The 15,329-nt window shown below is 44.7% G+C and overlaps 1 long non-coding RNA gene across 1 annotated transcript in view; it reads right to left on the bottom strand.

Moving 5' to 3' along the window:
• Positions 1 to 3,622: 3,622 nt before the first annotated feature.
• LOC111080104 overlaps positions 3,623 to 15,329 on the bottom strand; it is a 37,859-nt gene continuing 26,152 nt past the window's right edge. The window contains exon 3 of the long non-coding RNA XR_002608435.2: positions 3,623 to 3,650. This is a non-coding gene — a long non-coding RNA (uncharacterized LOC111080104). The remainder of the gene's footprint in view (positions 3,651 to 15,329) is intronic.

Raw genomic sequence — 15,329 nt, forward strand, 5'->3', positions numbered from 1 at the left:
AAGCGTTTTGCGTATTAATCGCCAGCAGCGCCAAGCGCCCAGAGTTGCACAGTTGTTGTTGTTGCTGTTGTTTTTGCAGCAATCGTTGAACGTTGAACGTGACGGCAATTGAGTGGCGCCACCTGATGTTGCCAAAGCCATTGGGGGGGAGCTAAAACTCACTTTGAATGGCAACATCTATGAGCTCAACATTTCTCTTTGGAGTTTTTGGAGGGAAAATCTACTTTTATTTTTCCCAAAATTTATCCAAAAAATATTCTCCTTCAAGTTCTCAAACCTTTGATTTTCCTTTGATTTCCTCATCGGGTGTGACTTATGTGGGTGCAACAATAACTGCAGCAGCAAAAACTGTACCAATTGCAACTGCAGCAAAACAGCGTTGCAGTTGCAGTTGCAGCATGCTGCAACATGAATGACTCGTTACGCCTGACCTATGTTGGCCATTTTTTTTACTGTGGTTTTTTTTTTCTTTACGTTGGGCTTTGGCCGTCGCCGTCTGCGTCCTCAATTGAGGCTTTCTGAATGGCTTTCTGGTCGGAATGGTCTCTGAATGGCGTCCGATTCGATTATTCTAACATGAATTATAGTTCGTGTTCGTTGAATGGACAATTATGAATTTATCATGTTCAATTTTTCGAGTACCGAGCACTCGTACTCGTACTTGTATTTTCAGATCTTTTTTTTTCACTGCTGGTTTTTCTCCGCTTCCATCTAAATGTATCTTGCAGCAGCAACAGCAGCAGCAGCAGCAGCCTCCCCCGTCGCTACAGATCCATGGACTCCCATTCCATTGGCAATATCTAAAGTTGTTTTCTCGTACATAATTAGTTTTTGGCGTCTGGCCACCCCCTGCACCACCAGCACCGATTCTGTTTTGGTGGCTGTAAAAATGTGTGTATTTCCCAATCGCCTTGAAGATTTATTCGCATTTTGTTGCGGTGCATTGGGAAATTGGGAAAATCTATATACGTATATTCGGGAAGCTATTTAAAATAAATATTTAAAATAAAATAAAAGGACTTTTCATGGGATTCCCAGCAATATATTTATTTAAGGTTTTCAATTACAAATTTTAATTAATATTTTTTTTAAGGCTCAAAGAAAGCAACGCAAAAAGAAGTTAATTTTCTGCAATTTAAATACTATTTTATGACGTTAAAAAAAACAGCAACAACTCCTAAGATTTCATACCAGTTGCATTTCCTTACACTTTCCATGGCATTTTCTTTTGCCCCCCCCACAGGGGTCGTCCATTCCCAGTACATTTATTGATCAATAAATTTATGAATATTTATCGCGTAATTCGGTGACTAGTGAGTGCACTCGCAATTGCTCAGTGCCCAGTGGCCAGTGCCTCCGAGTACCTTCATTCCCCCCTGCGTATTGATCGCATGTGGCTTCGGCATCAGTCATCTGCTCAAACAAACAAAAAAATACACACATAAAACTTGAGCAATAATTTAGCAGAAATTTTGCTGTAAAAAATGATTTTTTTATTTATTGAATTTAAATAAAAACAAATAATAAAAAAAAACAAGGAAAAACGAGAAACAAATATTGCAAAAAGAAGAGAAAAAGAAACAAAAACAAAACTGAAAATGGAAATGGCAGGAAAAATGCAACTGAAACTCTCTGGCTACGATTTCGCTTTCAACTTTGTTTTTTATTGGAATTTAACGAGTGACTCGCAACTGTTGCGTTCCCCTCGACTGTTCACTGTTCCGATATATAACCGATAATATAGTGTCGTAAATCCCTGGCAAAGAATTAGTCATGGGAGTGCGTGATAAATTCACTTTTATTTGTCTTTCGTGTGAGAATGTAGCCCCCCAAAGGCATGTTAGCAGGGCAACTCTGTGGATTCTTTTGTTGCAACAGAATTTTTGCCTTCGAAATTTTTACTTTCCGTTTTGGGTCGTTGACCAGTCCATGGAACATTCACCTGAAATGAACTCCAAGCGCTCCTGTCCTCCTTAACCCCTTGTCTGGCCGCTAAGCAAGCCAATGTCAAAGTTTCACTTTTTTTGTGGCAGCAGCCAGCCAGCAACCTGTTGAGGCGATTCTTCTGGGGGCCTGATTATGCAATTATTGGCAATCACTTTCATGCTCGTTTAGAGCAGCGGGGAGGCTCACTCCCCTGCCCCTGCCCCTGCCCCTCTGCGCCACAAAGAAAAGGGAAATTACATAAAAGTAAGCAACTAAATTTTCGATTTTTGGTTTTCTGCACGTTGCGCGGCACGAAAATATTCCAGACGCCGCCGTTGCCGCCGCCACGAAAATCGCCACGAATCGATCGCAAATGAGGGTTAGAGTTCAGCAGCAGCCTCCAGTGGGGGGGAGTCCGGAGTCTGCAACGTTTGCTTTCGGCCTTAATGGCGTTTCTTTGTGGCATAGCCTGGCCTGGCCTGGCCTTATTGTTTGGCAAATATTTGTGCCACATAATGGCGCAAGGTTTTGCGGACTGGCGGCCTGGCCTGGACTCTTTCGGTTTCGTTTTCGTTACGGTTATAGAAGAAGTCTGCCTACAGTCGCTTAACCCCATTTGAAAGGGGGATGGGTGTGGGGGATTACAACGAGTTTTGATGCTTATCGCTGGTGTTGGTGTTTTGTGGCACGCATGCGTTAATTGTTGCTGGCATGGGGCAACAACAACAACAACAACAGAACCAAAAAACAGCAACAAAAACACACATCCTGCGCGTGCCCCCAAACCCCCAAAGCGAAACCCAAACATGCACACACACACACACACAGACAGAGACACACACGCAGACAATATATCAAAATCTAACACTGGCGCTGGGATATCGCATTTGCCTCTGATTGCAACGGCATATAAATCATTCTGCTCCGCGCTCTAGAGTCGCCACGGAATTGGAGTCGTAGCTGGAGCTGTGGAGCTGTGGTGCTCTGGAGCTTTGGGTCTCTCTTTTTGTGTCGATTGCAATCATCTCGCAAAAAGACAGCACGCACGCGCGTGCCAGGATAAGCAGCACCAGGAGAAGGCGGTGGGCAGAGTGGGGGTGGGGTGCCCACAGAAAAAACAACTTCATTAGAGTATTAGAGGGAACAACAACAAAATAAGAAGGAAAACTCCATGCGTGTAAAATTCATGAGCGCGTAAAAATGATTTACGCAAGGCGACAGCCGAACAAGTCTTTGCACTCATTTCAGCAATTTGACAATTAATCAATTGCCACAGCAACAGCAGCGGCAGCAGCAGCAGCATGAGGCAGCAGCAACAAACAATCGAGGCATTAGTCAGCAGGCAGCCAACACGATCGATAGATCGCTACAGGATATAGCCCACACGCACACACTGAGCGCAGAGATACCCTAAGAAAATGTTGTAAGAGGAATTTGATTTTTATTCTTATTTTATTTTTGTTATATTTTATTTATTCGACCCCAATATGTAAGGATTATTACGGGTTATTTCTGTTCTATATTCTATGCATAGTAAACATAAAAAAAGGTTAAGGCACGGATACCCATAGCCTTGCGCATTAAAAATCTATTAAATATTCTTTATTTTCAATGGAAATTCATTAAGTAAGTAAACCCATACACTTGTCCAATATTCGGTTGGTTGAACTTACTTTTTGCATATCAAATGTCTCTTTTTATATTTGTGTACTTTTACAGAAAACCTGGAAACAAAAAATAACAAAAATTATTATAAATTGTATAGAAAAGTACAAATACATATGTACATAGTTTAATGACAGTTTTCCTTAGAAAATCATAAATAACTATTATTGTAATTTTATAAATATAAATTAAAAATATCGCTTACTTCTATTTCTATTAAAAAAATTAAAAATAAGAATTAAAAACGATTTATAATATATAAATCGTAAATAGAAATTTGTTGCTGATATAGCTTATTATGACTGAATTATAAATTATAGTATATTCCATGTTTCCGTAACGTTTTCCCTTCACAATGATTTATTTACTTAAAATTAGCATTCATAACTCTTATTTGCGGTCCCTGGTTTGCCTCGGAAAATACTTGCATTTTCATCCAAGAAAACAAAAGTTTTCTTGTTGAAAAAATCATTCGAAAATCTATTCAAAAGTGTATTAAAAAGTAAATTTTAATCCTGCTAAACTATCTACCTCTCTGTTTCCCCATGATGTATGGAATAATCACACTCAAAGTCTCTCCTCATTTACTATATACCCATAGTATAAATAACAATCTTTAAGTCTTTAAGCCTATGCATGACATAGCCCACAATTAAGCCCATATGCCTGGCTGTATGCAAAAGTGTAGGCACCTATTCAAAGTCTATCTGCACAGAGTTGTTGTCTATTTTGAGGTCAAATGCCTGCGATTTTTACCATTTTCGTTTGTTCACTGCTGTCGTTCGTTTCGCTGTCGCTGCTGCTCTGTTGCTGCTGCTGCTCTGTTGCTTTGGGGGTTCGTAGCCAGAGTTCAGAACGTGCGGGTGCCTATGCATGCCTTGTGCCTTGGAACCACATAAGAAATCTATAGTTCGATCTATCCATCCATCTATCGATTCAAATTGCCTTTGTCTTCAGGTATTGGTGTGTGTGTCTCTGTGTGTGCCTGTGTGTGCTTTGTGCTTGCATGGCAATTGGCGGGCGACTAAGTGACATGTGACATATTGTCAACGCATTGGCCTGACGATCATTTGCATAAATTCCGCACAACACACAGAAACCACAGTGCAACAGTCATGGCAAACCGAAACAGCCATAGCCCATAGCCATGCAACCCAGACAACCCAGCTGCCAGACGACCAGACAGACAGGCAACAATTGTGTTGACAAACATTGTTGCTACACATGCAACGCGTCGCTTGGCATTGCCTCGTGGTGACAAAAATGTTGCTGTTTCTGTTGCTTTTGCTGCAAAATGGCTAATTGTGTAAAATGCAATCGTTCTGTGCTACGTTCTGGGGCATATGTCAGGCGGCTAATCAGCAATTGTTGTTGCTGTCAGTCCCGTCGTGCTGTCGCCCCCAAAAATTGCTCCGCGAGTGTTTATGCCACAAAGCACTTTTGATAAGCCTTCGCGTTCGGCCCGCGAAACACTCCTGCAATGAATGTGGCTGGGGGCAGGCGGTCAAAATGTTTTATATTAAATTTCATGAAATTATTAAAGCTCTTAACCCCCAGAGAGCACCCCTGACAACCCCGGCAAGCAAAAAACACTGATACAACCGGCCATAATGGTCATAACACATGTTGCAGGCAGCGGCCAAACAACAACAACAGCAGAAGAGGCACGGAAACTGATACATAGTCGCAAGTGTTTTGGCTAACCTGCTGGCGGGGTATGATGATTTTGGGCAGCGGTTTGCTACCCGCAGGAGGTTTGAAGGCAACGCTGAGCAGCCACTGGAAAGCCTCTGGCTGGAGCAGCATCAAAAAGCATTCAAAAGGCAAATGAAGTAAATACAAGGAACTAACGCAGCAAAGAATAGATCCCGTTAATTATTTGCAATGCTTAACGCAAGCGTTCCAAGTTCCTAGAGTCGCACTGTGGGCACCTTTCATGCAAAAGCGGCACAAAAATAGATTCCATTAAAGTCAAAAGGCGCGCGACGAAAACCACCAAAATGTTTCCATAGTGCGTGCTCTCAGACGAGGATGGATGGATGGGCGCATTGTTGTTGCTGAGAGCGCAATGGGACAGTATCACAGAAAGAATTGCGAGAGTAGCGAAGCTCGCAGTGAAGTTTCGTGTACGATTCAGAGAGAGATAGCAACATACAATTGCGGTTCACGCAAGTGCAAGAATCGGAGCAACGCAGGTAGCAGAATCTGTCGAGTGCGGGTCGCGCATTGTTGTTGTTTTTGTTTCTGACTGACTGAGAGGGAAAGCGAAATGGAATCTGGGAATTGGACGTGAGAGCGTTTGGTGCTGTTTTTGTTTCTAACTGAAATAACATCATGCAAAGGAAGCTTCGAGAATTCATATTCAAATATTGCAGGGTATCTTTAGCTTCGACTACACGGAATGCAGCCACCCCAGCTCGTTATGGTTCATCGTTATGTTTTTGGCTGCCAAATAAATTGGTGTGTATTTATTGTATGTTTCACTCCTCCCCCGTGGCGCGTCTTCGACGGTGTGTGGCGTGGGGTGTGTGCGGTGTGTGGTGTGCTGTGTGTGTGTGTGTGAATAATTTAATTCGAATGGTTAAAACGTGACCAATTTGGTTTATTTACACGTATTGGGGCATAAATTGCACTTTAGTTTGTTGCACATTTCATTGTTTGTGGCAGCAGCAGAGGGAGGGAGGAGGCATGCAAGCGGAGGCAGGCACTAGCTAAAGCTTTCACTGTGCCACAAAATAGTCAAATAAAGTCATTAACATGCCGCAAAAGGAGAGCATGCAACGCACTCCACCAATCACACGGGGGATACTAAAGTCGATTTTATGTCTTCATTCGGTAGATGTGGGAGATACAGTACTGCCACACGTTGCACGCTCCACACGATGCCACTCTCTACGCTACTCTACTCTGCTCTACTCGACAGATGCCCCCACCGTGTTGCGTACAAATTACGAGGCAGCCCAACCAATCGACAGCGGGGCGGCATCCTTCTATGGGAGGTTGTTTTTGTTTGTTTTTTCGTTGCTTGTGTTGCACGTGCAACGCTGCAAAAATTTGCATTTTAAGTGGAATTCTCTCTCTTCCACAAATAAGAGGCGATTGCTATTGCTGCCGCAGTGTTGTGCCCCTGCAACACGTGCCAATTAGCCGCGCAGCAATTTGGCCAAATTGCAATATGTTGTTACCTGTTAGGCGTTGACATTAGAGCAAGCCAACATTTTATGAAGTTGTCTGCGCCACACTCTGCCAAAATCGACACTCCGACGCTCGACACTCCGACTCCGCTCGACTTCTACCTCCTCTCTCAGGTGTTATAGGGATTTATGGCTGCTGCGGCTGCAGCAATCCCATTCCCATTTGGAGCAGCGCAAATGAACGGAAATCTTCTCTCTCTCTCTGTATACAAATTCTTCTGTAAATCCAACTCCATTTGCCCTGGAAATCCTACTCCATTAGCCCTGAAAATCCTACGCCATTTGCCCTGGAAATCCTACTCCACTTGCCCCGGAAATCCTCTCTCCATTCCTCTGTAAATTTTTTTATTAATTCCCTTAAAAATCCTCTTGTATTCACTGTCGATATTCACTTTCTATTTCCTGTAGTGGATTCTCTTTTAATTTCTCATCAAATCCTCTCCCAATTCCCTCGCTAAATCCTCTCCCAATTCCCTCGCTAAGTCCTCTCTCAATCACCGTTAAATGGCAGCCAGCACCTGCCTGCTCTCCTACTCACCGGATTGACAAATCACAATCTTGGCTCAATTTAGCAGGCTGCACTTTTGAACCGTATTTTCCATTTTCCATTTCCATTTTCGATTGTCGATTGGCGACGCGACCCCATTCCGTAATGGATAATCGATATCTGTGTCTATATTTAAATTGATATTATGCTGAAAATAATTATGCAACATCAAGTGGTGTGGCGCGGGGGAGGGGTGGGGGGGGGGGGTTAATATCGCTGGCACAGAATCAATAAACTTTTATGCACGAGCTGCGAGCTCCAGCACCAGCTCAAGCTCCGCTCTGGGACGTCGTTTTGTGTGTGCTTCAATATTTCTCTCTCCTGCCGGTTGCCTTGCAACAATTTGCACCCAAAAGGCACACTGGCACTGTGTGCCGCCACCCATCACCCACTGCTGCGACGGCGGACTGCCTCTGGTGGGGTTCAGTGGGTCAGCAGCGTCACGTTTAAAGCCGCCAGCAGCACACCATGCACTATGCAGCATGCAACAGGAACCAGTTGCAGTTGCAGACCAATTTCGTTTTCATTTTCAGAGTTTCACTCTCTCGCTCTCCCTCCCTCGCTCGCTCGTTTGCTCGTTGAAGGATCGCGTTGGAGGAGAAGACTTGCTTGTTGGGTTTTGATTTTTTTGTTTTGTTTTTGCATATCTGTGGCAATCAATCATTAGACGCAATCATTGAACGCCACATTAACTTGCAACGGCAGCGGCGGCAGGCAGATATTGAAAACTAATGCGCGACGCCCACTGGACACTTGGCAGTGCAGCGACGCAGTGGCAGTGGCTCAAATGGCGGCTCAATGCCTCGTTAGCGGGGATTAGCAATTACCCAAAAATAAAGTGGCCGAGACAGAAGGGGGACTTGGGCTGGGGCAGATCTAGAGACAGATCTCGACGCAAAAGGCTGCACAAACGACAGTCAGATTGTCAGTCATTTTGTCAGGCGCTTAATTGCGGCACAAAGAACGCTGCCAGCGTGCAACTGGTAGCAGTAGCCGTAGCCGCAGCCGCCACAACAATGACACTGAACCGTTTTGGCATGACTCAGAGACTGTGGCTATCAGGAAGTGCAGGCAGGCGGGCGGGCAGCCGGGCAGGCAGGCAGCGTAAAAGAGGCGACCTGCCACAGTGGAATAGATCTGCCAGTCGATGGCCCGCCACTGTACAGTGAAATCCTTGACATAATGACCCCTTTTAGCGCTGCCAAAAGATAACAATGGAGCCAGGCAGGCAGCCCGAAAACAGCTGCTGCCTGGTCCAGCATTGGATATGCCCCGCAAATGCCAAACGAGGCTGCTGCTGCTGTTGCTGCTGCTCTCTGGCCAGACAATGACGTCTAATTAGTTGCACTAAGCCAGGCGAACATGCCACAGCAGCAGTGGCAGAGCAGTGGCAGCAGCAACGTTCAACACGTGCATGGCAGCTACCGTTTGCTGCTGATGCTGCTGCTGCTGCAACATTGCTGCATGTTTCGATTGCTGCCTTTGCCTTGCAACAGAATGTAATTCAATCATGCGGCTGCCTTGGTGTAGGCTTTAACCATCGACTCATGCCTCATGCTGCATGCTGCATGTTGCATGATAGCTGGGTGCCTGCTTGCACAATCGATTGCATCGTATGAGCAGACGCACGTTGCAGACCCCTCTTCTGAGGTCAGCTTCCCAATTTGCGGCAAAGAGGCGACTGAGGGGAGGCATACACTTTCGTTGGAGGATCAGCGAGGAGGAGGCAGGCAGGCAGGGTGGCAGGCAGGCAGGGAGGCCAGTGGAATGTTAAATGGAAGATTAACTGGCCATCAACATCATCCCCTCCCCTGCTGTTATCCTACTTTTCTGCAACTCTTTTTTAACTGCAGGAAATTCTAATTATTTTTCTACTCGCGGATTATCTGCTAATTCCGCGCATCCTCTCTCAAACAGCCTGTGAATCGACCTCATTTTCCTTGTTAACATCTCCCTCTCTCTCTCTCTTTCTATCGCTCATTTAAATGTCTTTCGTTGGATTATTAACCTCATTAGCTAGGAATTTCCACGCCAAAGAGAGAGGGACACTCCACTCCTCACGAGGTGTAATCGGGTTTCGTTTTCCCACTTATTAGAATCGTTGAATTATGGCGGCACACCGTCTTGTGGCAGCCACACTACACTCTCCTTCCATTCCACTCCATTCCATTCAATGCACAAGCCCAAGACTTCCAAAGACTCCCCAAAGACTCCAAGCCCCCAAAGTCCGCCCACGCAATGAAAATGCTGCAAAATGAAAATGTTCATTAGATTTGCAACGGTTTTCAGCGCAACATGTAATAAGTTTTTTGTCTCAATTCGAATGTACCCTGCCACAGTTAGGGTATATGCAATGTCACATGAGAGAGTCCTTTGTCTACATTTTTGCGATGTTTTTAGGCGCTCTTTGTGGCTAAGGTAAAACAAGGTAAAATAGATACGAAAACGAAAAGAATTTCTGTGGATTTAAAGACCAATAAAGCCATCATTGAGAGGGTATTTACCCGAAGGCTACTAACTCTTTAAAGCACTTCCCAGGAACTATACCCTTTCTGAGCATATTCCCATGGGGGAAATCTTTCAGTTTCTCTGCCACAGGCAGAGCATTTCCTGTTCGGTTCCGTTTTGTATGTCTTGTTTGTGGCCAAAAGCCTTTTGCCAAGACAATGATTATGTGTCAATATGCAAAAGGCGATTTACACGCAAGTTAAAGCAACTAAATTGTATAATAAAAAACATTTTATTATGGAGTCGCTGCAGCCGCTGCAGCCTGCTGCCGCAGGCCAAACAAATTGAGTGCCATGAAGGCAATAAATGGCTTGGCAGCAGCCAGGCCCCAAGTACCCGGTGCCCAGACCCGGTTCTAAGCCAAAAAAAAAAAAGAAGAAAAACGCACCTTAGAGCAGCAGCAACGCACAATGCAACAGAAGAGGGGCAGTGGCAGTGGCAGCGGCATGGGAGGCCAGCTACAATGAGTCACAGAGAACAAACGACTGTGGGCTGCTGCGGCTGCGGCTGCGCCAAAAACAATTGTCAAAGTCTCTCTTTTTGTTTTGTTTGCAAAAAGAGTTTTATGGGTCAACGTGGCGTATAATTAATACATACAACAGCTTGGGCAACTTCCATTTGCCATTAGCCAGTCTGCAATTGTTGGCCAGAACGAACCCACTGCCAATGTTGATAATGATGATGGACATAATTAATATTTGGTGGCTTGTTTTTTTTTACTGCCTTTGTCTTTGCCTCTGCCTCTGCTTCGGCCGCCAATCTGCCGCGTTGATAATTGTCATAACCTTGCCATCATTTCCTGACATTGATCGATTTGCCAGTCGCACGTTGCCTTTGCTGTCTGCTGTCTCTCTCCTTTTTTGTTGTGCTTATTGTTTTTGGAAATTTATGCATATAATTGATTTTGTTTTTTTTTTGGGAAGTCATGCTGCTGCGAAAAGGAAGAGGAGGGGTACGGCGGGTGGTGGCCGGGTGTAGCGGAAAAAGCCAATAACAATTGCTGACCTGATTGACTGATTGTTGTTGTTGTTGTTGGCTGATTCGCATACGATTCGTTCAATTGATTCGCAAATTTTCGGCACAAAACAATTGCAAGTTTGACAAGGAAAACTGGTTCAAGGCTGGCGGATGGGGGATAACGGATAGCGGATAGCAGATCTCTCTTTAAATATCTCTATTTAGTGATTCATACAGAGAGCCAAGGGAAGATCCATAGGGGATTCTTTAGGGATCTACTAATCGATCTACTGCAGATCTTTCAATGATCTTTCAATGATTCCCACTTCGATCTGTAGCAGAATCTATCATCACTTAGTGTTCTTCAAATGATTCACATGTGTGCATCTATCATCCTCTGCAGAAACACGGCAATGATTCATATTTGCCATTACCCCTGCAGCAGCACCCCCAACAGCAGCACCCCCTGCAGCAGCAGCCCCTGCAGCACTCCAGCCAATTGTTTGATTTACTGCATTTGATTCTCTGCAATTGCTGCTGTTGCTCTTTGCTTGAAGACTTTTGTCATTTGGCCAACAGACACAAAGAGACACACACACACCTTTTAGCCGCAACAGCAATCACATTTTGTGGCACCCACTCGCTGGCCAGAGATTCCCATGGCTCTCCACCGTACGAGTATGACACTTCTGCGACAGTCGGTGTCTGCCTCTGTGGTGGCTTCCGCTTGTCTCTGTGCTGTGTGTGTGTTGGCTCTTTTGCGCCTGACCAAATTTGGCAATAAGCCAACAAACGATGGCTGCCCCCTGATGGATGGCAGCTGATGATGGCGCCCGCGCATGCGTGCAACAACTGTTGGTGGACTGTTGGTGGTGCACACTGCACAACAACAAACTGCTGCTGCTGCTGCTGCTGCTGCTGCCATAATCATCATCATCATCATTTATTTTGATTTTAATTGTGAATTTTTTGGTTTGTGGCTTCCATGTGGATCTACCTCTACCGCTCTCGTCCATCCACTTCGCTGCTACTCCCCACTGGCAGCACCAACTCCTCTCCTCTCTCTCTCTGCACTGCTCTCCCTCTCCCTCAGCAGTTTGGACATATTGTGCATGTTCCCTCCACAGATTACATGCATAAAAACGGTTGCTGTTCTCTTTAAATTTTTTTTTTTTTTCTATTTAATTCTTTTTTTTAATTCTTTTTTTTTCTATTTAATTCTTTTTTTTTTTTTGCTATTTGTATTTGTGTGTTTGTTGTGATTGCTGTTGCTGTTTTTGGGCAAATCTTTAATGAATCTTTGTGCAGGTTTCTTGTTTCTTTTTGCTTTTTTTTTTTTTTTTTTGTATGCAGTTTTTTTTGTCGGGTTGCGTGTGGGCCTCAAATCGTTTTTATTATTATTGCGCTTGTCGTGTAATTTAATTTATGAATCTCTGCAGATGGAGGGGGTCTTGTACCGAGTACTGTACTTCTCTGCCCTCTCTCTCTTCTCTCTACCCTCTCTCTGTCTCTCTGTCCATGTTGCTTGCTGCATAATTTTCTAATGCTGACAAATGGGATTTGGATTTATGGCTTTTTGTGATTTGTTTGCCACGTAGGTGTTTGGTCTCTGCCTCTGCCGCTTGGTTGTTTGATTGAAGATGTTGCAAGCAACTCGACCTCGAATGAAAAAACATGGACTCTATAAAAACTTTAATTGCGAAAATTTTGTACTGTATTTTATTTTGTTGTTGTTGTTGTTTTTTTTGTTTTTGTTTTTTGGGGCCCGAGAGATTCGTTTGATATATGAGCGAATTTTTGGGTTTTCGTTACAAATTACCATACTGCCGTGGCATTGCCACGGTATCGATCTGTATCTGTATCTGTATCTCGTTTCCCATAAACCCCGTGACTTTGTGGCTTTGTGTGCCGCTTTGTGTACCGCTGCTAACTCCCGTGCTGCAAAACCGTTCTAATCTAAACTCATTATAATTAAATAAGTCACGAGTTTTGAATTTTAATTCAACCGCTGGCTGCGCTGACAGACAGCAGCTAACAGCCAACAGCCAGCAGTCAGCAGCCAGCCCAACCACCAGTCAATGGCAATTCCCGTATTCTCTTTTGATTCTCTTTTTTTTTTTTTTTTTTGGGGCAATTTTATCTGGCAAAAATCGCACAAGCCAAGGTCTAAGCCCAGGCCAGGTCTCGGTCTCTGCCGCCTCTGAAAGAAAACGTTAATTATATGGCTAGAATAGAGCTCTCTGGGGGTGGTGGAGGAGAAGGGTGGATGGAGGGATGGAGGGATGGAGGGAGGGTCTGCTTGAAGGCACTAAAATTTGCACTTTAAGCAGCAGCAGCAGGAGGAAGCGCACAGGGGGGGGGGGGGAAGTACCGCTACAAATTACTTAAAAATAAAATGAGCCAAATTAGCAGCAGACTTCACTCCATTCCACTCCACTCGGCCCTGCCCCCATGCCATGCCATGCCATGCAACAAAATGCTACTGATTTGGACTTGGATTTGGGGGGGAATTCGGAATTCGGAATTTGTATCCGATTTCGATTTCGATTTCATTTCAAGTCAAGGTCTAAGCGAAGGTGTTGAAATGCTGCTGGCTGCTGCTGCTGCTGCTCTTGTGTTTGATTTACGACTGATGCCACACTGCTGCCACTGCCACAGCAGTGCTTGAAAATTGCTTTGAAAATTGGCCCAAGCCAGCAAGGAATGAGGCAAGCAGACAGCAGCAGCAGCAGCATAGAATTGGGGCCCAGGCCAAGAGAGCTCTTTGAGTGTATTAAGTGCTTTGATAGCTGCTGCGGCTGCTGCTGCTGCTGCTGTTGGCTGCCCCTTGGATACTGTTGCTGTTTTGCCCCCTTGGATGTTTGCCTGTGTTGCATTGTTGTGTCGATTTTGTGCGGCATTATGCAACTCACGACAATGACAATTCACGGCAGGACCTTTGACGACCTACAAGCGTGTCGGCAACGGCAACGGCAACCCCCCACCCGTCTCCAGAGCGCCTCACACTTATTTTCATTTTCATTTTCATTTGTGAAGATGCCAAACCAAAGTGGAAGTGGAACTCTCTGCAGTTCTCTTCCAGTTTCCAGCCAGGCCAGTCTTCTTTGGGTCTTTCGGTTTCCAGTCTTTAGTTTCGGTTTTTTTTTTGTTTTTTTGTTTTTTTTTTTTGTTGCTTGAATTTTTTTTTTTTCAGTTTCTGTGTCTGTTTCGCGCTGACTCGTATGACAAATCGACAAATCGATTTACATAGTTTTTGGAGTCTTGTTTGTGTGGCGTTGGCGGCGTCTCCGTCTCTGTCTCTGTCTCCGTCTCTGCTGCTTTTGCTTTGGGGGCTTGGGGGTTCATTAGGTTTGGCTTTGGATTTGTGGGCCAATTAGGTTTGGTTTTTTCATTCGATTCTCGTATTAAAATGTCAGACTCTGAGCAGGCAATGCCTCAAAATTCTTACTCCCCCACACTATTCCTCCCATTCCTCCCTTACTCCCCTTCATTACGTTTCCATTCGTTCAACTGTAAACACACAATATACATATTTTTTGGTTTCCTTAAACTTTTCCCTCTGGTGAAAGTAAGCAAAATTGTACTCGTTTTTTCCCTACCCCCCCCAACCCCTTTCCACAATAATGGCCAAGAGCGGCTACTGTTCCCACAAACTGCTTATCGATTCGGCCATCCAGCGGTATAAGCATCATTTCTGGCGCCGGGTTACACCCACAATGATGTACCTGGAGGAGATGATTCACATTCTGCAAGACATGTCCATGGAGGACACGTTCAGCAAGGCCGAGATCCTGGGAGTGGCACACCATCGCTACCGCAAGCTGGCCAAGTGCGAAAAGGCGCGCTACATGGAGTTGGCTTTGCTGGTGAACATCGCAATGTAAAGCGGCGAAAATCTTTTGCCAGGATTTCCAGAAAGGCCACAAAGGAATGAAGGCAAGCGGACAGAAGCAGCATAGAAGTGGGGCACCGGCCTAGAGAGAGTTCTTTGAATGTATTAAGTGCTGCTGCCAGCAGTTAATAAAATATATAATTATAATAAATTAAGGGGGTTCCTTTAGAGCATTTTTAAATTAATTGGTAAGACATTTAATGGCCACTATAAACACTGGAAAGTGGGCTTCAATTATTCCCTCTCCTCCCATTTGCAATTTCCCATAATTTTGATTGACATTCAAGCGATAATTTAAAGCACACAGCCCTCCCCTTAAAGAACACACACCCCTTCCCTTAAAGCACACACAACCCTCCCCTTAAAGCACACACCCCTCCCATTAAAGCAGACACCACCCCTTTGCTCTACAGAAGCGTAAGCACAGCAGCTGGCGATCGCTTTGGACATACGTACGGAACGGACAGAGCTTTTGGCCAGAGAGAGCGAGAGAGAGACACTTGTGTACTGGCTGTTGACCATGTCCAATGTGGTGTCCATGTCGGAGGTGTCTGGCGGCCCTATTAAGAGCATGGCATTCGAAATGATTTATATAATGCGCTGGCATTGTCTTTGCGGAGTAAAGTGATTGCAGACATGA

Source organism: Drosophila obscura, unplaced genomic scaffold, assembly GCF_018151105.1.
Source record: "Drosophila obscura isolate BZ-5 IFL unplaced genomic scaffold, ASM1815110v1 contig_1, whole genome shotgun sequence".
In the NCBI taxonomy this organism is placed as follows: Eukaryota; Metazoa; Arthropoda; class Insecta; order Diptera; family Drosophilidae; genus Drosophila; species Drosophila obscura.